Source organism: Salmo salar, chromosome ssa23 (genome assembly GCF_905237065.1).
Source record: "Salmo salar chromosome ssa23, Ssal_v3.1, whole genome shotgun sequence".
NCBI lineage: Eukaryota > Metazoa > Chordata > Actinopteri > Salmoniformes > Salmonidae > Salmo > Salmo salar.
Window position 1 is genome coordinate 30113980 of NC_059464.1, and position 27075 is coordinate 30141054.

Sequence of the window (27075 nt, forward strand, 5' to 3'; positions counted from 1 at the left end):
TCTGCAGTTCTTTGCTAATGCAAACTAACGCTAGCTAGCTAGTCACAAGTTATGGCAAAACAAAGTTCACTCATGCGCTTTTTCAAATAGCTACTGATGGAGGATGAAGACACAACACCTGCTCCACTACCTCCATCGGCCGAGCCCAATCCTTCAGTGGCCGTCAGCCCTTTAGTAGGCTAGCTTGTGATCCCATGAGGAGGTTAGTATGGCTACTGCATTGACTTCCACAGCACAGCTAGCTCACCATCCCCCGGCCCGCCTCATCAATGTGAGCATGTAATCACGAGTCCACCTGTGGATTTGTCTGCAGTTGGACGACCCACCCACACAACCAAAAGTGATCAATGGAAAATCGCTGTGTTTCTGGTGGAAGTAGTATGGACAATTTTATTGACTGGAATACAGATCGACTAGGGATGCTGTTTTCTGTAAAATGTGTAGACATTTCCCCAATGCCACTATGGAAGGCCAATACATGCTTCAAGCACCAGGCTAGCAAACCTCACTCTTTTGTACTGGACACATTTGAAGGCTACAGTTCAAGCCATCGCTATCAAAGCCTGGGTAATGTTTTAAATCAATCTATTCATTTGTAGAGAAGAATCGTGATCATGTCAAAGTGGTTCTGGACATTGTTATGTTATGCGCTAAACAGGACATACAGTTGAAGTCGGAAGTTTACATACACTTAGGTTGGAGTCATTAAAACTCGTTTTCAACCACTCCACAAATTTCTTGTCAACAAACTATAGTTTTGGCAAGTTGGTTAGGACATATTCTTTGCGCACGACACAAGTGACACAGCTTGTAAAATTCCAGAAAATGATGTCATGGCTTTAGAAGCTTCTGATAGGCTAATTGACATCATTTGAGTCAATTGGAGGTGTACCTGTGGATGTATTTCAAGGCTTACCTCCAAACTCAGTGCCTCTTTGCTTGACATCATGGGGAAATCAAAAGAAATCAGCCAAGACCTCAGAAAAATAATTGTAGACCTCCACGAGTCTGGTTCATCCTTGGTAGCAATTTCCAAACGCCTGAAGGTACCACGTTCATCTGTACAAACAATAGTACGCAAGTATAAACACCATGGGACCACGCAGTCGTCATACCGCTCAGGAAGGAGATGTGTTCTGTCTCCTAGAGATGAACATACTTTGGTGCGAAAAGTGCAAATCAATCCCAGAACAACAGCAAAGGACCTTGTGAAGATGCTGGAGGAAACAGGTACAAAAGTATCTATATCCACAGTAAAATGAGTCCTGTATTGACATAACCTGAAAGGCCGCTCAGCAAGGAAGAAGCCACTGCTCCAAAACCGCCATAAAAAAGCCAGACTACGGTTTGCAACTGCACATGGGGACAAAGATCGTACTTTTCGGAGAAATGTCCTCTGGTCTGATGAAACAAAAATAGAACTGTTTGGCCATATTGACGATTGTTATGTTTGGAGGAAAAAGGGGGAGGCTTGTAAGCCGAAGAACACCATCCCAACCATGAAGCACGGGGGTGGCAGCATCATGTTGTGGGGTTACTTTGCTGCAGGATTGACTGGTGCACTTCACAAAATAGATGGCATCACGAGGAAGGAAAATTATGTGGATATATTGAAGAAACATCTCAAGACATTAGTCAGGAACTTAAAGCTTGGTCGCAAATGGGTCTTCCAAATGGACAATGACCCCAAGCTGGCTTCCAAAGTTGTGGCAAAATGGCTTAAGGACATCAAAGTCTAGGTATTGGAGTGGCCATCACAAAGCCCTGACCTCAATCCTATAGAAAATTTGTGGGCAGAACTGAAAAAGCCTGTGCGAGTGAGGAGGCCTACAAACCTGACTCAGTTACACCAGCTCTGTCAGGAGAAATGGGCCAAAATTCATCCAACTTATTGTGGGAAGCTTGTGGAAGGCTACCTGAAACGTTTGACCCAAGTTAAACAATTTATAGGAAATGCTACCAAATACTAATTGAGTGTATGTTAAACTTCTGACCCACTGGGAATGTGATGAAAGAAATAAAAGCTGAAATAAATAATTCTCTCTACTATTATTCTGACATTTCACATCCTTAAAATAAAGTAGTGATCCTAACTGACCTAAGACAGGGAATTTTTACTAGGATTAAATGTCAGGAATTGTGAAAAACTGAGTTTAAATGTATTTGGCTAAGGTGTATGTAACCTTCCGACTTCAACTGTAGCACTATGTGGACATAGGGAGAGTGAAGAGGCCCTTAACAAGGGCAACTTTTAGACAATGTGCAATTTGTTATCGAAATATGATCCAAAAATTCAAAATTGTCTAGAGCAGCTGTCCGAAGACGATAGACTCATGAGTCCAGACATTCAACACAAGCTGCTTGGGACAGCAGCCTCCCTACTATTGCGCAAGATCAAAGCAGAGCTCCGTGAATCGCCAAGCACCTATCACTATAATATCTCTGTTGAGGATGCTGAATTAACCATGTTTATTCAGCAACTGCTTCAAAAAGTCAGGGGAGGTCAGGAATTCCCATCCCTTATTGACGTTTTGGACAGCTGCTGTCCTGACATTTTCCCTAACATCAATAGACTACTAAGTGCCATCATCACCCTCCTATGACTTCATGTACTGTTGAGAGACTATTCTCCACTACAGGCCGTATCAAAACATCCAGCAGATCTTGAATGCTGACTGCACATATCAACAATCCAGCCCTGTTGTCCTTTGAAAGGGAACTCAGTGACTCTGGACTATAATTAAATCATTTTCAACACCAAGCTTACAGTGAGGGAAAAAAATATTTGATCCACAGCTGATTTTGTACATTTGCCCACTGACAAAAAAAATGATCAGTCTATAATTTTAATGGTAGGTTTATTTGAACAGTGAGAGAAAGAATAACAACAAAAAAATCCAGAAAAACACATGTCAAAAATGTTATAAAATTATTTGTATTTTAATGAGGGAAATAAGTATTTGACCCCTTTGCAAAACATGACTTAGTACTTGGTGGCAAAACCCTTGTTGGCAATCACAGAGGTCAGATTTTTCTTGTAGTTGGCCACCAGGTTTGCACACATCTCAGGAGGGATTTTGTCCCACTCCTCTTTGCAGATCTTCTCCAAGTCATTAAGGTTTCGAGGCTGACGTTTGGCAACTCAAACCTTCAGCTCCCTCCACAGATTTTCTATGGGATTAAGGTCTGGAGACTGGCTAGGCCACTCCAGGACCTTAATGTGCTTCTTCTTGAGCCACTCCTTTGTTGCCTTGGCCGTGTGTTTTGGGTCATTGTCATGCTGGAATACCCATCCACGACCCATTTTCAATGCCCTGGCTGAGGGAAGGATGTTCTCACCCAAGATTTGACGGTACATGGCCCCGTCCATCGTCCCTTTGATGCGGTGAAGTTATCCTGTCCCCTTAGCAGAAAAACACCCCCAAAGCATAATATTTCCACCTCCATGTTTGACGGTGGGGATGGTGTTCTTGGGGTCATAGGCAGCATTCCTCCTCCTCCAAACACGGCGAGTTGAGTTGATGCCAAAGAGCTCCATTTTGGTCTCATCTGACCACAACACTTTCACCCAGTTGTCCTCTGAATCATTCAGATGTTCATTGGCAATCTTCAGACGGGCATGTATATGTGCTTTCTTGAGCAGGGGGACCTTGAGGGCGCCCGCCGGATTTCAGTCCTTCACGGCGTAGTGTGTTACCAATTGTTTTCTTGGTGACTATGGTCCCAGCTGCCTTGAGATCATTGACAAGATCCTCCCGTGTAGTTCTGGGCTGATTCCTCACCGTTCTCATGATCATTGCAACTCCACAAGGTGAGATCTTGCATGGAGCCCCAGGCCGAGGGAGATTGACAGTTCTTTTGTGTTTCCTCCCTTTGCAAATAATCGCACCAACTGTTGTCACCTTCTCACCAAGCTGCTTGACGATGGTCTTGTAGCCCATTCCAGCCTTGTGTAGGTCTACAATCTTGTCCCTGACATCCATGGAGAGCTCTTTGGTCTTGGCCATGGTGGAGAGTTTCAAATCTGATTGATTGATTGAAATCAATTTATAAAATTTTTGACATGCGTTTTTCTGGATTTTTTTTGTTGTTATTCTGTCTCTCACTGTTCAAATAAACCTACCATTAAAATTATAGACTGATCATTTCTTTGTCAGTGGGCAAACGTACAAAATCAGCAGGGGATCAAATACTTTTTTCCCTCACTGTAGGCTTCTATGGTTTGTGCTGTAAAACGTGAAACACACAAGAAAGGTAAGCCTGAAAACTGTTTATTTTTGATTTAGCATAATGTTTTCATGCCTGCCTTGGTATGCCAGGCCTTTATGTGTTTAATAAAAAATTAGCTACTGTATTCATACCCTGCATGATATGAGGCTATGTATGATGTGTTCATGTTTTCACGCCTACTTTGGTAGGCCAGGTTTATGTTTGCTGATTCAAGTGAGCTAGTGTATTCCACCCGCTGTGTTTTTATGTTTAATGATTTCATTTTTCATGCCTGAATGCCTGTAGAGTAGCCTTTGCTTATTCAAAGTGAGCTATTCACTTCATATGCAGAACAGTTCAAGATTTAGGCCTAAAGTGTTTGTATTGTAACATGTGTGTCTGTTTTTATGTGGCAAAAGTGTGCACTTTTGGGCTTAATGAAAACACTTTCAGGGCTTTCTATTCATGCTTGCTTCTTTGTGCAATAAGCTGTTTGCACATATTCCAATCCAATGCCGAGCTGGTGTCTGGCCGATGCGCTGACCATGGTCCTGTAATCCACCTGTGGTGCCTGTACTGTAGATCGCTCCTTTGAGTGGGAGTGGAAGATCTGATCTGATAATATGTTGATTATTTCATGAGTTTGGACTGAACACTTCATCCATTATCTGTATTTTGTGACAGTATATTTTTTTCCCATTTTATCACTGCACTTGTCTGCTGCTGTCTAATCTCTCTCTCTCTCTCAATATGTTGTTGATAGACATGTTGTGCATTTCATTATGTTTGTTTACTGTCGGACGTGCAGTGTTGTAAGCGGTTGTGTAGTTGCGCATTTGCGCTGCCTACTTGGTAATAGTCTAGGGCTTGTTTGTCAAGGGAAATGTTTGTATTTTTTTGGTCAAATTTATTCTGTGTTATGTGTTAAATGATGCAATGTGATTGCACTCATTTTTACTTAAATATGTCTAAGTATTTTTGCTGTATTTCTGCTGGAAAATGTATGCCCAGCCACACAGCAATTTCTACCTACGCCGCTGGTTATATGAGGTAGCCGCTGATTGATTGCAGACAGGAATGTGACTCAGTGATTTCCTGAGCATCCAAACTTTCCCTGCCTGGAACCATGTTTGTCAAGGCGTGATAAGTAAACATCTCAGATCCAAATCACATACACTGCCTTCACAAATTATTCACACCCCTTGACTTTTTCCACATTTTGTTGTATTAGAGCCTGCATTTAAAATGGATTAAAATGAGATGTTGTCTCCCTGGCCTACACACAATATCCCATAATGTCAAAGTGAAATTATGTTTGTAGACATTTTAGCAAATTAATTCAAAATGAAAAGCTGAAATGTCTTGAGTCAATAAGTATTCAACCCTTTTGTTATGGCAAGCCTAAATAAGTTAGAGTAAGGTCACATACTAAGTTTCATGGACTCACTCTGTGTGTAATAATAGTGTTTAACATGATTTTTGAATGACTACCTCATCTCTGTACCCCACACTTACAATTATCTGTAAGGTCCCTCAGTCCGGTATTGAATTTCAGACACAGATTCAACCACAAAGACTAGGAAGGTTTTCCAATACCTCACAAAGAAGGGCACCTATTGATAGATGGGTCAAAATAAAAAAAAGCAGACATTGAATATCCCTTTGAGTATGGTGAAGTTATTAATTGCACTTTGGATGGTGTATCAATACACCCACTCACTACAAAGATACAGGCATCCTTTCTAACTCAGTTGCTGGAGAGGAAGGAAACAGCTCAGAGATGTCACCATGAGGCCAATGGTGACTTTAAAACAGTTACAGCGTTTAATGGCTGTAGAATAAAAATATTATAAGCTCATGCATCCTGTTTGCAACAAGGCACTAAAGTAATACTGCAAAAATGTGGGAAAGCAATTAACTTTTTGTCCTGAATACAAAGTGTTATGTTTGGGGCAAATCCAACACAACACATCACTGAGTATCCCTCTTCATATTTTTAAGCATGGTGGTGGCTGCATCATGTTATGGGTATGCTTGTCGTCGGCAAAAACTAGGGAGTTTTTTGTATAAAAAGAAACGGAATAGAGATAAGCAAAGGCAAAATCCTAGAGGAAAGCCTGGTTCAGTTTGCTTGGACAATAACACAAGGCCAAATATACACTGGAGTTGCTTACCAAGATGACATTGAATGTTCCTGAGTTGCCTAGTTGCACTTTTGAATTAAATCGGCTTGAAAATGTATGGCAAGACTTACAAATGGCTGTCTAGCGATGATCAACAACCAACTTGACAGAGCCTGAAGAATTTTCTAAAGAATAATGTACAAATAATGTACAATCCAGGTCTGCAAAGCTCTTAGAGACTTACCCAGAAATACCCACAGTTGTAATCACTGCCAAAGGTGCTTCTACAAAGTGTGAATACTTATGTATATATAAATGAGATATTTCTGTATTTCATTTTCAATACATTTGCAAACAAAATTCAAACATGTTTTCTCTTTGTCATTATGTGGTATTGGGTATAAATGGGTGAGATAAAAAAAAATCAGTTTCATCCATTTTAGAAGTGCTCAGCATATGTGGAAACTCCTTCAAACTGTTGGAAAAGCATTCCAGGTGACTACATCATGAAACTGGTTGAGAGAATGCCGAGAGTGTGCAAAGCTGTCATCAAGGCAAAGGGTGGCTACTTTGAAGAATCTAAAATCTAAAATATATTTTAATTTGTTTAACACTTTTTTGGTTACTACATGATTTCAAATGTGTTATTTCATAGTTTTGATGTCTTCACTATTATTCTATGTAGAAAATAGTAAAAATAAAGAAAAACCCAGAGTAAATGTGTAGGTGTGTCCAAACTTTTGACTGGTGCTTTTGACTGATATTTCTGTATTTCATTTTCAATACATTAGCAAAAATGTGTCGTTATAGGGTATTGTGTGTAGATAGGTGAGAAAAACAATATAAATATGATTTAATCAATTTTGAATTCAGGCTATAACACAACAAAATGTGAAATAAATCAAGGGGTATGAATACTTTCTGAAGGCACTGTACGTTATAACCACCTCACTTAACATTGCTCTCTATGACTGGGTGTTGGTGTGTTGTTGTCTGTGCACCAATGCTTACATTTGTATGTCTATCTGAGACTCATATTCACAGATCATTAGCCTTGAGAAATGAAGTGTGTGTGCATGTGCGTGTGTGCGTGTGTGCGTGCGTGTGTGTGTGTGTGTGTGTCATAGGGAGGCTTGTCGGGGCTTACAGGAGCGTAAGTGGAGGCCTCTCACTGAACCCTGCTTTAATATGTTCCCTGCGTCTCTTCCCTCTGTGCCCTGTCCCCAGTTATACACACCCAGAGGAGCACTTCAGCTCCGCTCACCCCCACCTCACACCCCATATCAACTCCTTCCCCCTCAACACCCTGAAAGTGATTCAGGCCTGACTCTGCACCTCTGTACAAGTCGTGTACTATTAAAGAGGAACTCAAACTGCCTCAGCTCTGAGTCTTTTCCTATCCGGAAGATAGGGGTCCATAACTGTTTGAGGGGTATTTAGCAGGGATGCTCTTAGACTGACACTTTTTTTGTTGTTCAATCAGTACTGATTGAGGTCTCAGCCCAGACTATTCCTCTACTGCCACTGACAGAGTCAGAGTGCTCACGACTCGGGTCGTCCGTCCTCCCCAACCCCCAGACTGATGTGCAAACCGCCAGTTGGAGCTCTTGAAACTGAGCTTCTCTCGTAAACATTTACTGGGGTGCACATAAATCCTCTGATTCTCGCTGTAGCCCCGCGCAACCACATGGATCAACGCCCGTCCCCCCAGTCCCCCTGTCTCTCCCCAGGCCAGCAGGATGGGAGGCGGGGAGGGCAGGAGACAGGCTACACTGACATTAACAAGGTCTCAAACACACAGGCACTGGTACTAACTCACTGAGGTCTGTGGGGAGAAATGACAGCAGAGCAGTTAGTCCAAAGCCCATGTATCCCTGTTTAAAAGCAGCACTATGTTCAGATCTCTTCATTGATGGAGTGTTTCATGAGAACACACTGATCCCTGAGTCCATCTTGGCTCTGGGTTGAGCCAGTAATGGAGGGGGTGAGGTCAGGACTGGATGGGATAGCTACACTGCTCACCATTGTCAACATCATTGTTATCAGTAGGAAGGAGATCCCTCACAGTGATTTGAGGAAGGTCATGTTGCACTCCCCATCCTGTCTCTCTAATGGATTGGCAAGGGTGTAACTAGAACACACATACGTTATAAGGTGTACCCTGTGGGAATGTGTACGTCTGTGTGTGTGTGTTTGTGAATATGAATGCGTGCCTGCAATGGTGTGTGTGTACATGTTGAGTACATGTCTGTGTGCGTTCCTGTGTGTTTGGCTGCATTTGAAATACCAGGCCAGGTTTTTTTTAGATGAACACAGTTCAGCATGGAGGCACCGTTTAGAAACCCAATCCCAAAACGACATCAACTCAGGCCTTCAATGGGAAGACTTAATACCACAGAAAAAACGCTACGACTATGAAAGTGTTTCACTTTGTTAAAATCCCAACTGCTAATCTCTGGGTGATAAACACATTCGACCTCCATGTTCCCTCCACTGTTGGCTAGGAGAGTTCAGGAATTTTCTGCACACAAAGGTTTCATTCCCAGGCCTTGCTTAGAGCAGAAATTGAATTGACTGAGGGAGTAGGTTGCCCCTTAAATTACTCACATCCCCCAATCCCCCATACTTCCTCCTCCCTTCTGTGCTGTGCTACATGACTCTGGCTGATTCCCTGTGACTGACTGAATGGTGGAGAGCAGGCTAGTGGTTGTGCTCTATTGTTCAGGCCAGTTGTTGTGCCGGGAATTGGAATTATGGAATTCCGCTCCCCTTCTTCTGACGTGTGACCTCGATAGGCCTTATCCTGAGACCCGGGAACCAGGAAGAGAGGAGGGAGAGTACAGAGAGAGAAAAGGAGAAAAGGAGAGAGAAAATAACAGAGAGAGAAGGATATACAGAAAGAGAGATTAGTGATGCACTGATATGACATTTTTGGCCGATACCGATATCCAATATTTTCCTTGCCAAAAAAAAAAACCGATACCGATAACCGATATTTAACATTTTAGCTGCCTTTTAAGCATTCTAGTACAGTTAAATAGTTAACACACACGGACGCAGCGGTCTAAGGCACTGCATTTCAGTGCAAGAGGCATCACTTCAGTCCCTGGTTCGAATCCAGGCTGTATCCCATCCGGCCGTGATTGGGAGTCCCATAGGGCGGCGTCCTGGTTTGGCCAGGGTAGGCCGTCATTGTAAATAAGAATTTGTTCTTAACTGACTTGCCTAGTTAAATAAAGGTTACACACACACACACACACACACACACACACACACACACACTGACCAAAAAGTAATTTTTGGGGCATTTACGTATGTCCCCATTACCAGTAAAACATAATCAAAACCTATTTCTTTCACTTACTTGCTGTGCTGTTTTGTTTCATTTGTTCAGTCTTTTCATTCTCAACCAGGATTTCATCATACATTTCAAGCAGTGAAGTTTCAGCTCTGTCTGTCCGTGGCCTCTCTTCCTCTGTGCGTACTGTTACTGTGCCCGTTTCCATCTTTTTCAGCTGTGTATGTAACATTTCGCGTAAACCCTGTTTCTTGTCTACATCAAAGTAGCGGTCCTTGTACATAGCATCGAGCATGGTGGCAACACAGTAAAGAGAGAATGCAACCGAATTGCTTATTCACAGCCTGTGTTTACAGTTCTGTTGAGTAGGCGTTTCAATGCCATGACAGAGTGTATCACGTCTGCTGCAGGCGCAGTTGATAAGCTTATTTCTCCAGTCAGTTGTTCGAATAGAGCTGGCTAGCGTGTTCATGTTGCTAAGTTTCAAACATGTTCTCAAATGCCACTGAAATGGCAGCAGCAGTATGAGAACCAGCACATTCATGAGCATGCAATACGACTTTCCTCTGTACGAAATCTTCAACGACCCACTGTGCTGTCAGACTCAACATGGTCATGGGGCAGATATCGCTGGTCCAAGTGTTCAAATGTGTAACTCCGGCAGGGTAACATCTGAAAAATAGTGCACCTGGTAGTGTGTACCGGTGCTCGACCAGTCGGAGAAAGCCAACATCACCCACGACAGAGAACGGTTGATTGTCAAGGGCAATGAATGCCATTATCTTGGCGTTAATGTATTTCGTCTTTGAGTTGTCTCGCTGAAATGTTCTTACTCTTTCAAATGACTGCTCAACTTGTTGACTGCTCGATCCACACAGCAGACATTGTGGGCTAGGTTAGGAAGGCTGTGTTGCACGTGTAGCGTAACATTTTACGTGGCGTCATTACGTTATGTACCTACGTTTATATAGGTATGCATGTCAGCTTTGACTTCGGTTTTGCACATCGGCGTTAAACTAGACATCGGGCCGATACCGATGTTGGCATTTTAAGCTAATATCGGCCAATTCTGATAAGTTCACCGATATATCGTGCATTCCTAAGAGAGATAGGAACATAATAGTGGAGGGGAAGGAGAGAGGAGGAGAAAAAGAGGGATATTCAGGAGACCAACACCATTGTCAGTGCAAGAGGAAAAAGAGAGGAAAATACATTTGGATGTGGAAAAGAGAGGGAGAGAAAGGCCAAAGAAACACAGGAAACCTTTCACTTTCTCCACTGGGCAGGTTTTGCCAAAACAAAAGAGGAGATGCTGCTCTGCTCTGCTGTGAGATTTCTCTCCCCTCTCCTCTCATGGTTCAGGAGTTTGTTTTCCCCCCCTCACAGATCTCGCTCAATTTCACCTGTCATTCACCAGTGGAGTTGTGCCCCGTGTTTCTCTACCTCTCCCAAGGCAAATGTTCTCTACCTCTCTTTTGCGCTCACTGGAACAGTTTAAATATAATATCAAACATATGGCAGCGTTTATAGAAGGCAAATTAGTTTAGAAATCAAATTTACTTAAAGATTCCTGCAACCGTATTCCCTGAGAAGACTGATTGTTGAGGTAGAGACTGATGGGCAGTTTTAATTACATCCCCAAACAGAGAAAGGAGAGGAGGAGATGGTTGGGGGAGGGATAGGGAGAGAGCAGGGGTGAGAGCTGAAGGGGAGAGAGATGGTGAGAGCTGGGGATGAGCAGGACATACGAAGGTAGAGAAGGAGAGAGCTGGAGAGTGCAGACCGGAGCAGGGAGATAACAGGAAGGAGAGTGCAGGAAAGATCAGTAGAGAACATCAAATCAAATCAAATTGTATTGGTCATGTACTCGTGATTAGCAGATATTATTGCGGGTGTAGCGAAATGCTCGTGCTTCTAGCTCCGACAGTGCTGACAGTGCTGCAGTATCTAACAAGTAATATCTAACAAATTACACAACATAAACCCAATACACACAAATCTAAGTAGGAATGAATTAAGACTATATACATGAGAGAGGGTTTATATGATATCCCTGCTAAGATACTGTTAAGCTGGGTCCATGGCTCTCTCACCTCTGTCTGTCAGGCCTGCCTCTCTGAAGCTGCCTCTGGCGTGCATCATGTGATGGGTAATTGGCCTGTGGTTCCACCAGAGTTGTGCAAACAGGTTAGCAAGGGAAACGTGTCGGCTCGCACGGCTCTCTCCAAGGTGAATATGTGTTCTGTGCTGTGTGAATCACAGATGTGGGCCTATGTAGGACTTTGATGGACTAATGGATTAATGGGCATCAGGTGGGGCAATTGCCTTATACATGCATTCCCACTCCAGTACACATACTTACGCACGTAGGCACACACACAGTGCATGCAAACAGCAGAGACCCTGTAGATACCCTGTATCGTGTTACTCATCCAGTCATCCTTGTACCATAGTAACTAAGTCTATATGACTATGCTCTGAACAGACAGAAACTTTTCGAGAGGAGATTGAACTGAGTTTTACGCCATCAGCATTCCTGCAGCAAAGCTACAGTAAGGAGACATAGACAGAGACAGGGATAGAGGCAGGGACAGGGACAGGGATAGAGACAGGGACAGAGACAGAGACAGATACAGGGACAGGGACAGGGACAGGGACATGGAGAGAGACAGGGACAGGGACAGGGACAGAGACAGGGACAGGGACAGAGACAGGGACAGAGACAGGGACAGAGACAGAGACAGAGACAGGGACAGGGACAGAGACAGAGACAGGGACAGGGACAGGGACAGAGACAGGGACAGAGACAGGGACAGGGACAGAGACAGGGACAGAGACAGAGACAGAGACAGGGAGAGAGACAGGGACAGAGACAGGGATAGAGACAGGGACAGAGACAGAGACAGATACAGGGACAGGGACAGGGACATGGAGAGAGACAGGGACAGGGACAGAGACAGGGACAGAGACAGAGACAGAGACAGATACAGGGACAGGGACAGGGACATGGAGAGAGACAGGGACAGGGACAGGGACAGGGAGAGAGACAGGGACAGAGACAGGGAGAGAGACAGGGACAGAGACAGAGACAGAGACAGGGACAGAGACAGGGACAGGGACATAGACAGAGAGAAGGACAGGGACAGGTACAGAGACAGCGACATGGACAGGGACAGAGACAGAGAGAGGGACAGGGACAGAGACAGAGACATGGACAGGGACAGAGACAGAGAGAGGGACAGAGACAGAGACAGAGACAGGGACAGCAACAGGGACAGAGAAGTAGTGAGGCAGAGTAAGTAAGAAAGTGTCTGAACACGCAGGCCCGTTCAGATATGTGAGTTTAGCTTGGCTCAGAAAAGTCAGTGTGTAAGCAGCCGGGGTAATTGGTTTCTGATGCCCCTGTCAGCCCTGTGCCAGACCACCTGTCTCGGGTGAGAGGAGGAGTGGGAAGGGAAGAGAGGTGGGGGAGCGGGAGGGGCAGGGGGAGGAAGAGGGTGAGTAACAGCATCTCTCTCTATTTGCCACCCAAGGCGAATGGCCAACTCAGCTCACTCCAAGCTACCTAACCCATATTCACCCCTCACCGTAGCCCTGGCTGTGCGCCCATGGCTCAGAGCTGTAGCAGGCTTTACACTATGTGGCTGGTGTCCCTGATTGGCTCAGGTTGTATTGAGATGGTCAATCAGCCAATGGGAGGGCCGGTGGAGATCTGTCCTCGTTGCTGGATGCCAGCGGATGTGGCCACAAGCTCATATGTCACAAAGCAACTTTACAGATCTCTTTATATGAAAAATATGGGGCCTAGACCGAGAATACCAGAATCGTTTAAATAGCTGAAGACCTGTTATTTTATGGAGCAGCATTAGCAAATCCCCTCTTTTTGATATATGTACATACTGTAGATGCTCTATATGTAAAAACATTAGATACTCTATATGTACATACTGTAGATACTCTATATGTACACACTGTAGATACTCTATCTGTAAATACTGTAGATACTCTATATGTAAATACTGTAGATACTCTATATGTAAATACTGTAGATACTCTATATGTACATACTGTAGATACTCTATATGTACATACTGAAGATACTCTATATGCACATACTTGCCAAAAGCCGAGGAAGAAAGAGAGAGAGAGAGGTTGAGTGGAGCAGACCCCCCCCCCCTCCTCCCAAAGCCTATGCTCAGCTGTGATGGTCGCCAACTCAAGCACTTGAGCCAATGGTGTGAATGGCTATTTAATGCCTGCTAACAGCCTGGGTATTTAGCAGGATAGAGTTAGGATGTGGGTGACGACAGACAGCATGTGGACAGAGTGGGCTCCCTGTTCTGCTGACCCCCAGGGCCCCTGGACCCTCTTCATCTGAAGCTTCCACATTTACACACTGACACATAACTACTACATTATAACTCCCTTATTACACCCACTGTGTACCCTCTCTGTAGGTTTATAGCACCTTTATTACACACTATTAACACTGTTTCACTCTCTGTACTTTTATTGCACTTTTATTACACTCCACTCTCTGTACCTTTATAGGACCTTTATTACACACTATTAACACACCTTCTCCACTCTCTGTACCTATATAGGACCTTTATTACACACTATTAACACACCTTCTCCACTCTCTGTACCTTTATAGCACCTTTATTACACACTATTAACACACCTTCTCCACTCTCTGTACCTTTATAGCACCTTTATTACACACTATTAACACACCTTCTCCACTCTCTGTACCTTTATAGCACCTTTATTACACACTATTAACACACCTTCTCCACTCTCTGTACCTTTATAGCACCTTTATTAAACACTATTAACACACTGTCTCCATTGTCTTTCCCCTTATATCACCTTTATTACACACTATGAACACAGTGTCTCACTCTCTGTACTTTTATTGCACCTTTTTTAAACACTATTAACACACTGTCTCCTCTCCTTGTACCCATATAGCACATTTAATACACGCTATTTACACAGTGTCTCAACTCTCTGTACGTTTATAGCACCTTCATTACACGCTAATAACACACGGTCTCAATCAATGTACTTTTATTGCACCCTTGTTACGCACTACTTTCACACTGTCTCCACTCGCTAGAACCGTATAGCACCTTTTTTACACACTATTAACACAATGTCTCCACTCTCCGTAATTTTATTGCAGCTATATTACTCGCTATTAATACACTGTCTCCACACTCTGTACTATTATTGCACCTTCATTATACATTATTAACACACTGACTCCAGTCTCTGTACCCTTATAGCACCTTTATTACACACTATTAACACACTGTCTCACTCTCTGTACTTTTATTGCAACTTTATTACACACTATTAACACACTGTCTCCACTCTGTGTACCTTTATAGCACCTTTGTTATGAACTTTTAACAAACTGTCTCCACTTTCTGTACCCTTATAGCACCTTTATTACGCACTATTAACACACTGTCTATCACTCGCTAGAACCATATAGCACCTTTATTACACAATTTTAACACAATGTCTCCACTCTACAGCCTGCTATTAACACACTGTCTCCTCTCCCTGTACCCATATAGCACCTTTAATAGAAACTATTAACACACTGTCTCCACTCTCTGTAGCCTTATAGCACCTTTATTAAACACTATTGACACACAGTCTCCAGTCTCTGTACCCTTTTAGCACCTTTAATACAAACTATTAACACACTGTCTCCACTCTCTGTACCCTTATAGCACCTTTATTAAACACTATTGACACACAGTCTCCAGTCTCTGTACCCTTTTAGCACCTTTAATACAAACTATTAACACACTGTCTCCACTCTCTGTACCCTTATAGCACCTTTATTAAACACTATTGACACACAGTCTCCACTCTCTGTACCCTTTTAGCACCTTTAATACAAACTATTAACACACTGTCTCCACTTTCTGTACCCTTATAGCACATTTATTACGAACTTTTAACACACTGTCTCCACTCTCTGTACCCTTATAGCACCTTTTTTACGAACTTTTAACAAACTGTCTTCACTTTCTGTACCCTTATATGACCTTTATTACAATCTATTAACACAGAGTCTCCACTTTCTGTACCCTTAAAGCACGTTTTTTTACACACTGTTAACACACTGTCTCACTGTCTGTACCCTTAAAGCACCTTTATTACAAACTATTAACACACTGTCTCCACTCTCTATACCTTTATAGCTACTTTATTACACACATTTAACACACTGTCTCACTCTCTGTACCTTTATAGCACCTTTATTATGAACTATTAACACACTGTCTCCTCACCCTGTACACACATAGCACCTTTATTACAAACTATTAACACACTGTCTCCACTCTCTGTACCCTAATAGCACCTTTATTACAAACTATTAACACACTGTCTCCACTCTCTGTACCCTAATAGCACCTTTATTACACACTACTAACAAACTGTCTCCTCTCCCTGTACCTTTATTGCACCCTTATTAGGCACTATTAACATATTGTCTCCACTGTCTTTACCATTATAGCACCTTTATTACAGACTATTAATACACTGTCTCCACTCTCTGTACCTTTATTGCACCCTTATTAGGCACTATTAACACACTGTCTCTGTAACCATATATCACTTTTATTACACACTATTAACACACCTTCTCCACTCTCTGTACCTTTATAGCACCTTCTTTACACATTATCAACACTCTATCTCTACTCTCTTTAATCTTATAGAACCTTTATTACACGCTATTAACATACTGTCTCCAGTCTCTGTACCCTTATAGCAGCTTTATTACAGACTATTAGCACACAGTCTCCTGTCCCTGAACCCATAGGGCACCTTTATTACAAACTATTAACACAGTGTCTCCACTCTCTGTACTTTTATATCAACTTTATTACACACAATTAACACACTGTCTCCACTCTCTGTCCCCTTATTGCACCTTTATTACACACAATTAACACACTGTCTCCACTCTCTGCACCTTTATAGCACCTTTATTACACACTATTAACACACTGACTCCACTCTCTGTACCCCTATAGAACCTTTATTACACACTATTAACACACTGACTCCACTCTCTGTACCCCTATAGAACCTTTATTACACACTATTAACACACTGACTCCACTCTCTGCACCTTTATAGCACCTTTATTACACACTATTAACACACTGACTCCACTGTCTGTACCCCTATAGAACCTTTATTACACACTATTAACACACTGACTCCACTCTCTGTACCCCTATAGAACCTTTATTACACACTATTAACACACTGACTCCACTCTCTGTACCCCTATAGAACCTTTATTACACACTATTAACACACTGACTCCACTCTCTGCACCTTTATAGCACCTTTATTACACACTATTAACACACTGACTCCACTCTCTGTACCCCTATAGAACCTTTATTACACACTATTAACACACTGACTCCACTCTCTGTACCCCTATAGAACCTTTATTACACACTATTAACACACTGACTCCACTCTCTGTATCCCTATATAACCTTTATTACACACTATTAACACACTGACTCCACTCTCTGTACCCCTATAGAACCTTTATTACACACAATTAACACACTGACTCCCTCTCCGTACTTTTATTGCACATATATTACTCGTTATTAATACACCGTCTCCACTCTCTGTACCTTTATTACAAACTAGTAACACTCTGTCTCCACTCTCTGTACCCCTAATGCACTTTATTACACACTATTATCACAATGCCTCCACTCTCTGTACCATTATAGAACATTTATTACACACTATTAACACACTGTCTCCCTCTCTGTACTTTTATTGCACCTAAATTACTCGCTATTAACACACTGCCTCCTCTCTCTGTACCTTTTAACACCTTTATTACAAACTATTAACACTCTGTCTCCACTCTCTATACCTTTATAGCTCCTTTATTACACACATTTAACACACTGCCTCCTCTCTCTGTACCTTTATAGCACCTTTATTATGAACTATTAACACACTGTCTCCTCACCCTGTACACACATAGCACCTTTATTACACACTACTAACAAACTGTCTCCTCTCCCTGTACCTTTATTGCACCCTTATTAGGCACTATTAACATATTGTCTCCACTGTCTTTACCATTATAGCACCTTTATTACAGACTATTAACACACTGTCTCCACTCTCTGTACCTTTATAGCACCTTTATTACAGACTATTAATACACTGTCTCCACTCTCTGTACCTTTATTGCACCCTTATTAGGCACTATTAACACACTGTCTCCACCCTCTGTAACCATATATCACTTTTATTACACCTTTTTTATTGCATCTTTATCAGTGTGTTAATAGTGTGCAATAAAGGTGCAATAAGAGTACAGAGTGTGGAGACGGTGTATTAACAGCGAGTAATATTGGTGCAATAAAAGTACGGAGTGGGAGACAGTGTGTTAATAGTGTGTAACAAAGGTGATATATGGTTACAGAGAGTGGAGACCGTGTTTTAATAGTGTGTAATCAAGGTTCTATAAGGGTACAGAGAGTGGAGAAGGTGTGTTGCTGGTGTGTAATAGTTACTGGTGTGTAATAGCACCATTATTACACACTATTAACACACTATGTCACACTCTCCAGTCTCTGTACCCTTATAGAACATTTATTACACACTATTAACACATTGTCTCCACTGTCTTTACCCTTATTGCACCTTTATTACACACTATTAATACACTGTCTCCACTCTCTGTACCCTTATAACACCTTTATTACACGCTATTAACACACTGTCTCCACTCTCTGTACCCGTATAGAACCTATATTACACAATATTAACACACTGTCAACACTCTCTGTACCCTTATAGCACCTTGATTACACGCTAATAATGCACTGTCTCCATTGTCTTTCCTTTTATTGCGCCTTTATTATACACAATTAAACACACGGTCTCCCTCTGTCTTTACCCATATAGCACCTTTATTACAGACTGTTAACACACTGTCTCCACTCTCTGTACCTTTATTGCACCCTTATTACACACTATGAACACACTGTCTCCACTCTCTGTAACCATATAGCACCTTTATTACACACTATTAACACACTGTCTCCCCTCTCTGTACCTTTATATCACCTATTTTACACAATTTTAACACACTGTCTCCACTCTCTGTACCCTTATTGCACCTTTATTACACACAATTAACACACGGTCTCACTCTCTGTACTTTTATTGCACCTTTATTACACACTATTAACACGCTGTCTCCACTCTCTGTACTATTTTTGCAGCTTTATTACAGACCTTTAATCACACAGTCTCCACTCTCTGTACCGTTATATAACCTTTATAACACACTATTAACACATTGTCTCCCTCTGTACTTTATTGCAACTTTGTTACACACTGTTAACACACTGTCTACACTCTCTGTACCTTTATAGTAACTTTATTACACACTATTAACATATTCTTACACATCTGACATTGTCATAGGGGGACAGGTGTTAGAGCTGAGTGATCTGTGCTTTGGTGTGTGTGTGTGTGTGTGTGTGTGTGTGTGTGTGTGTGTGTGTGTGTGTGTGTGTGTGTGTGTGTGTGTGTGTGTGTGTGTGTGTGTGTGTGTGTGTGTGTGTGTGTGTGTGTGTAAGTTATTCTACCTTCCCTAATGTGTTTTCCGGGCCAATCCCATCCAGATCCTTACCCTCACAGGAAACACAGACTCTCAGAGTTCCGTTGACCCCAGACTGTGGAGATCATGTGTGACCTGGATCAGCAGTGTAAGAGTAAAACACATACAGGCTCTCTTGGCTGTGCTGGACTGGACCTCAGTGGGAGTCCTGTCAGTGGGAGACTTGTGTGTGTGTGAAATGCAGTGTGTTGTTGGGGCAGTACGGTGTTACACGATTACACAGGAAACAATGCGCTCCTCAGCCGAGCATTACCCTATGGAGGGAGAAGAGAAGCCCCAATTAGAACTATCCATTGACTAACAAACTGTTTAAAGAGCCATAGGGAATCAATCTGAAATGGAGAGAAAGAGAGAGGTGGGAGAATGAAGTGGAAGAGTATAAATCAAATCAAAGTTTATTTGTCACGTGCGCCGAATACAACAGGTGTAGTACCCCTTACAGTGAAATGCTTACTTACAGGCTCTAACCAATAGTGCAAAAAAGGTATTAGGTGAACAATAGGTAAGTAAAGAAATAAAACAAAAGTAAAAAGACAGGCTATATACAGTAGCGAGGCTATAAAAGTAGCGAGGCTACATGCAGACACCGGTTAGTCAGGCTGATTGAGGTAGTATGTACATGTAGATATAGTTAAAGTGACTATGCATATATGATGAACAGAGAGTAGCAGTAGTGTAAAAGAGAGGTTGGCGGGTGGTGGGTGGCGGGACACAATGCAGATAGCCCGGTTAGCCAATGTGCGGGAGCACTGGTTGGTCGGCCCAATTGAGGTAGTATGTACATGAATGTATAGTTAAAGTGACTATGCATATATGATAAACAGAGAGTAGCAGCAGAGTAAAAAGAGGGGTTGGGGGTTGGGGGGGGCACACAATGCAAATAGTCCGGGTAGCCATTTGATCACCTGTTCAGGAGTCTTATGGCTTGGGGGTAAAAACGGTTGAGAAACATTTTTGTCCTGGACTTGGCACGCTGGTACCGCTTACCATGCGGTAGTAGAGAGAACTGGGGTCTTTCACAATTTTTAGGGCCTTCCTCTGACACCACCTGGTGTAGAGGTCCTGGATGGCAGGCAGCTTAGCCCCAGTGATGTACTGGGCTGTACGCACTACCCTCTGTAGTGTCTTGCGGTCTGAGGCCGAGCAATTGCCGTACCAGGCAGTGATGCAACCAGTCAGGATGCTCTCGATGTTGCAGCTGTAGAACCTTTTGAGGATCTCAGGACCCATGCCAAATCTTATAAGTTTCAGGAGGGGAATAGGCTTTGTCGTGCCCTCTTCACGACTCTCTTGGTGTATTTTGACCATTCTAGTTTGTTGTTGATGTGGACACCAAGGAACTTGAATCTCTCAACCTGCTCCACTACAGCCCCGTCGATGAGAATGGGGGCGTGCTCGGTCCTCCTTTTCCTGTAGTTCACAATCATCTCCTTAGTCTTGGTTACAATGAGGGAGAGGTTGTTATTCTGTCACCACCCGGCCAGGTCTCTGACCTCCTCCCTATAGGCTGTCTCGTCGTTGTCGTCTGCAAACTTGATGGTGTTGGAGTCGTGCCTGGCCATGCAGTCGTGGGTGAACAGGGAGTGCAGGAGGGGACTGAGCACGCACCCCTGGGGAGCCCCAGTGTTGAGAATCAGCGTGGCAGATGTGTTGCTACCTACCCTCACCACCTGGGGGCGGCCCGTCAGGAAGTCCAGGATCCAGTTGCAGAATAGTTATGTAGAATAGTTATTTCAGCTAAGTGTGTTTTTATTGAGGTGGAGAAGGAGCATGGGGCTCCTTTAGTGGTCCTGACTGCCCTCTCCTCTGTAGGACACGTGGTACGCTGGTGCCAACATGAAGGAGCTGAGCTGCTTGATTCAACTCTGTTCTGTGTCGTTTAAGCTTTAACATTTCTCCTCCTCCTCCTCCTCTGCTACAACTCCAACCACACTCATCTGGGACATCCTGATTATTTAAAACATCAGCAGTTTAAAAGAAAGGGAAAAAACTTAGAAGTAAAAAGTCCCAAGTCTCGTTTAAGTCTCTTAGATATTTCAGGAATTCCATCAGTCCTCACTGTGGTGGCGAGCTTGGGTTTGCTGAGGAAGGCTGTTCCAAAGTAGGGGCACAAGGTTTGGGATACTAACGTATGGATCGCTTTCTCATCTCTTTTGTGGTGTGTTCTTGTAAGTGAGGCTTGCTTCTCTATGTTCTCTTGGGTGGGTCTAAACCATTGATCTGGGATCAGTTTCAGCCATTATTTCTCCTTCATTATGGCAACTGACCCAGCATCAGTGTTAGAGGGCAGTGCCCACCCAGGGCCTGCTGAACTGACGGTTGGAAGGCAATCTGATGCTAGTTTCAAGATTCCATTTTCTCCTCGAAAGTGAAACACAAATAAATTCCTTTTAATCAGCCAAGGGTTCCTTTGGGGCTCATTTGGAAGGAATGTAATTGAAACTTAAAGTAACATCATTCAAAAGTTGACATAATCTGGAGTAATCTAGGCAGAGTTTTGATGAAGACACATTTTCCGACGGTCTTCTTTAGTACAGAATAGATTCTCTGTTAAAGGAAACTAATTTGCCTTTTTGAAACTACGTAATATACTGAGGAAGGCTACTAGATGTGCCACCCATGATTTCTGGGCTTGAGTGAACGTGCACTGTGCTTTGTCTCAGACAAGTTGTCTGTGTTGGATGAGAGACCAGAGAGACTCTGAACCTAGCCAGTAAAGCACTGATGAGAGGCTGATGATACTAGGAGGAGTATCGCTCAATAGTTAATGCCTTTCTCTCTCTCTCCTCTGGCTCCCTCCTCTGTTTGTCTGTCTGTCTGTTTGTCTCTTCTATCTGTCCCTCCCTCCTTTGGCTTCTATCTCTCTCTGGAAGTGCTCAGGGGAAAAGGTCCTGGGTTCAGCTCCTCTGAAAGGCGATCCAAACCGTGTGCTAACGAGAATGCCAAGCCTAACAGGGACTGACAGCTCTTGTGAGTGAGAAATGTGTGCGTGCTTGTGTATAAGTGTGTGTGTTTGGGAGGGGTGGCTGGGTGGGGGTGTTGGGGTTCGGGGGATGGCGTTCAGCCGTGCCAAATGTCTGTGCATTTCTTTGGGAAGGCAAACAGCCGTGGTTCACTTTAATAACTCACTTATTTTGACACACACGTGTAGTACAGTACAAACACACACATTCATACACACGTACACACATACTGCTTAAATCAAATAAGTCAGGAATGATATATATCAACTTAATCACAAATCCAAAGGGTTAAATAGCCAACCTCCACACAATCCCAATTCAACCATTACTACAACCATCACGCCATCCCATCCCACCCAGTGAAGGAGTCTACCCAGAGATGAAAAGCAGATGGGTGAGAGTGGAACGGTAGGGGGAGAGAAAGTGAGAGAGAGGGAGGGAGAGAGATAAAGTCATAGAGGTCAGGCAGGGAGCGAGGGAACAGTCAGACAGTCTCAGATGAAAGGAATCCGCCCCATCCCTTCAATGATAAACATGTGTCTGCGTCACCATCCGTCCTCCAGTCTGATGATGTGCTCCTTACTGGCGCTGTGTGACCCATACCCTGACGCTCCTGCTGACGATGACACACCAACACCTCTCTTTATCCACTTGGTCCCAGCAGCCAGCCACCACAACGCTAACCAAGGCATCTAACAGCACGACCCATCCCTCTATTCCCACCAGACGCCAGGCCTCCTCTCCTCCATATCCTCCTCTCCTCCATCTCCTCCTCTCCTCCATCTCCTCCTCTCCTCCATCTCCTCTACTGTTTACTACTCACATGCGTGGTGTCATGCAGAATAACAGAAGTTTTGGGCTCTCTCTCTGCAGCCCTGTGTCGGTAACAGTAAATGAGGCTCTCTGGTTGAAGGAGAGCGAGGGCTGTACACATGAGGTTCCCCCTGGAGACGGTGGTTTAGTGTGGGGCTCTATGGTAGTCTGTTGACTCATGGCTGTTCCTGGCCCTTTTCCATGGGCAACAGGCTGGCCTGAAATGAACCAGGAGACAGAAGGGAGAAGGAGAGGAGAGAGAGAGGGAGAGAGGGGGGATCAAGAGAGGCAGGAGAAGGAGGGAGAGGGGGGCAGTTCTCTCTCAACCTTTGGAGGAGAGTTATTGTCTCCTATGGTTTTCTGGGTAAACATTCTGATGTGTGTTACTGCTGTTCAGTCAGAAAACTCTGCTTTGCCTTTACCACAAACATCGTTGTGTGTGTGTGTGTGTGTGTGTGTGTGTGTGTGTGTGTGTGTGTGTGTGTGTGTGTGTGTGTGTGTGTGTGTGTGTGTGTGTGTGTGTGTGTGTGTGTGTGTGTGTGTGTGTGTGTGTGTGTGTGTGTGTGGGTATGCATGTGTTTTATGTATGCTGTTGTGTGTTGTGTCTCTGTGTTTTGTTAACTTGCATGGTTGTGGTGATGAGGGTACTTATTTGTGGGAGGATGCAGCAGTGTTGGAGCTCTGATTCCCCCATCCACCCCCCTCCCCTCCTCTCCCCTCTGCCCCCCTCCCGTCCGGGTGTTGTAAAAGGCCCCAGCATTTAATGTGAGCTCCAGCAAACATGGTTGTTTAACAGCTGTGGTCAACATGCCTGTGTGTAGGGGGCACGGCTGTGTCATTAATGCTCTACAGACGGCCGCGTGGAGCCACGACAACCACCGCCACACACCCGTGACCACTCTCAGCCTGGGACACACGCACACATTCACAAAAGCATGTTGATGACACTCACACATGCATGCACTCGCAGTGTGACTGTCTTTACTCACAGTAAAGACAGTCACACACATTCATAGACTCACAGACTCTGGAGCTGGTCACAAACAACATCGGAATGCAGCTCTGTGACAGATTTTGTTTTCCCGTGACCATGTGACCATGTGTGCTGGACCCTGTACATAGTACAGATGGCTGATTGCTGATTCCACTCTGAAACCTCCCTCTCTCTGATGTAATACAGAAGCCTGGACTACAGTTTTGTTAAATCAACTTCAAGGCTTAATTGTTTGGAAATAAAAAATGTTCCCGGTATTAAAACAACAACCACCAAATAAAAGCCAATGTTAATAAAGAGGCTTGGGCCCAGCAGGGAATGTGCTGAGATGGAGACGAGGAAGAGGGTTGGTAAAAACACACCACATCAGCGGTACAGAGTACATTACACACATCACACACACAGCCGCGTATTCTATACCCCAGAACAGTCATGTTCCCTTACAACAACACTGAAATAAAGTGTTTTAGAAATGGCGAGCGGCTTTGATGGGAAATGACTTCCTCTGTGGTGAGACCCTGGACTATTAGAGGGAGCAGTATAAGAGAGAGCTGGCTAGAGGGATGGTGGCTGGAGAGATCAGGCCCTGGGCCCGCCAGCCCAGGCAGACAATAGGACTCATATCTGAGGAGAGATAGCATCAGGGTCTGGACAGGGTCAGACTGGGGTCCGGGAGGTGAGAGTGAGAGGAGGATGTGTGTACCCAGAGGTGACACAGGAGCCAGAGGCTCCATGGGAGCCAGATGGAGCTGCCTATCAGCCCTTCTCAGGACCCAGAATGCAACAGTAAAGAATAGGACATACTGTGGTAGTACACACTGATTCACATGATCCTAGCAGCTAGGGGTCATTGCTTCTATATAGCTAACTGTTTGTTCAAAATGAACAAAAGGTCCACTGTAGCTTCAGCGATTCTGTATGGTCCAATAGGAAACCACACTACATATGTGCAAGATCAAACCTACTCATATGTAGGCACACTCGAAAGCCTGTGTGTCCCTACTCCATCGGGACAACCCTGTGTGGTGCAGAAACACAATACCAATTTTCCACTGACCGCTGAGTCGTGTAACTCAATCCCTAGAGGACACCTCCCTCGTTACCGTTAGTAATTGCCTATATGTTTCCTTACACTATCTCCATCCAGCCTCCTTTATAGCTCCCACATTGAGAGGCCTAATGTCTGGAAATGTATGATGCTGCACAGTGCAGAATCTGTGACTGGGTGATTGACTCTGACTGGCCTGGCTGCTCAGCTGTAGGGAACAGAACCCTCCTTTCCAGAGCAGGAAGGGAACGACTCATTGAATGCAATCAGCAGAAACTTGGCAGCCCAACTTTACTCTTACTGTAGGTGTACTATTGTACACACAGAAGGGCTGGGTCCATACCAGGTAACCCTACCCCAGAATCCCAGAATACTACCCTGAGGAGAACAGCTGTGAGACTTTACCAACAACAACAATGGATGTGGTTGCATTCTGTAGTACCCAAATACTAGTCCAACCTCTGCTGTTTGTCCATTCATCCTCACTACTGTACTCTTCAATTAATGGTTTTAGAAGAGAGAACTCTGCCCTACTACAGAGGAGTCCCAATCTTGCTTACATCGCCTGTCTTTCTGTGCTTTTCCCCTGGTTTGTTTGGACTGTAGACGTGGGGGATGATTAGCGGCCCATTTAAAGCCACAAACCTGTGATTTTGTTGGCCTCCCGACCACAGCTCCTCAGCGCTAGACCGCGTCTGCCCTTGCGCCTCAGTAGGCTTTGTGTTTACGCTGCACCAATTCTTCCTGTCAAGAGCTTTTCTCAGCTTTGGTCCAAACAAAATGCTTTTCCAAATAGAAAGGGGTGCTAAAACTATTACTAATCGCAATCCTAGTCATCATCGTATTTTTGCATAGTGAGCAGTTTCTTCTCCGAGCCAGGGGGGTTCGCTTCCAGGCTGTGGGAGGTTATGAATGCAGGGAGGGAGGGGGTGTTTGGCTGGGGCAGGGTCGTCGCTATTTACCAAACTGTGGTTTTGTTGTGGGGAGCCAGGCAGACATCAGAGCTGATGTAGCTCATGTCTCAGGAGCAGAACAGAAGAAGAGCAGGGTAGAACAGGGTAGAGCAGGGTAAAACAGGGTAGAGCAGGGTAGAACAGGGTAGAGCAGGGTAGAACAGGGTAAAACAGGGTACAACAGGGTAGAGAAGGGTAAAACAGGGTAGAGCAGGGTTACAACAGGGTAGAATAAGGGTTATCAGGGTACAACAGGGTAGCGAAGGATAGATGGGGTAGAGCAGGGTAGAGCAGGGTATAACAGGGTAGAGAAGGGTGATCAGTGTAAAGCAGGGTAGCGCAGAGAAAAACAGGGTAGAGCTGGGTGGAACAGGGTAGGGCGGGGTATAACAGGGTAGAGCAGGGTAGAACAGGGTAGACAGGGTAAAACAGGGTAGCACAGGGTAAAACAGGGTGGAGCAGGGTAAAACAGGGTGGAGCAGGGTAACACAGAGTAAAACAGGGTAGAACAGGGTAGAGCTGGGTAGAACAGGGTAAAACAGGGTAGAGCAAGGTATATCAGAGTAAAGCAGGGTAGTGTAGGGTAGAGCAGAGTAAAACAGGGTAGAGCTGGGTAGAACAGGGTATAGCAGGGTAGAACAGGGTAGAGCAGGGTAGAACAGGGTAGAGCAGAGTAAAACAGGGTAGAGCTGGGTAGAACAGGGTAGAGCAGGGTAGAACAGGGTATAGCAGGGTAGGACAGGGTAGAGCAGGATCGATGGGGTAGAGCAGGGTAGAACAGGGTAGAGCAGGGTAAAACAGGGTAGAGCAGGATAGATGGGGTAGAGCAGGGTAGAACTGGGTAGAGCAGGGTAGAACAGGGTAGAGAAGGGTAAAACAGGGTAGAGAAGTGTAAAACAGGGTAGAGAGGGGTAGAAAATGGTAGAGCAGGGTAGAACAAGGTAGAGCAGGGTAAAACAGGGTAG

The 27075-nt window shown here is 44.1% G+C and overlaps 1 protein-coding gene across 2 annotated transcripts in view; it reads left to right on the forward strand.

Annotated features, from left to right (window-relative positions):
- Positions 1–27075, forward strand: part of LOC106584376 (metalloprotease TIKI2) — a 101345-nt gene that overhangs the window by 15879 nt on the left and 58391 nt on the right. The gene's annotated exons all lie outside the window — the stretch shown is intronic.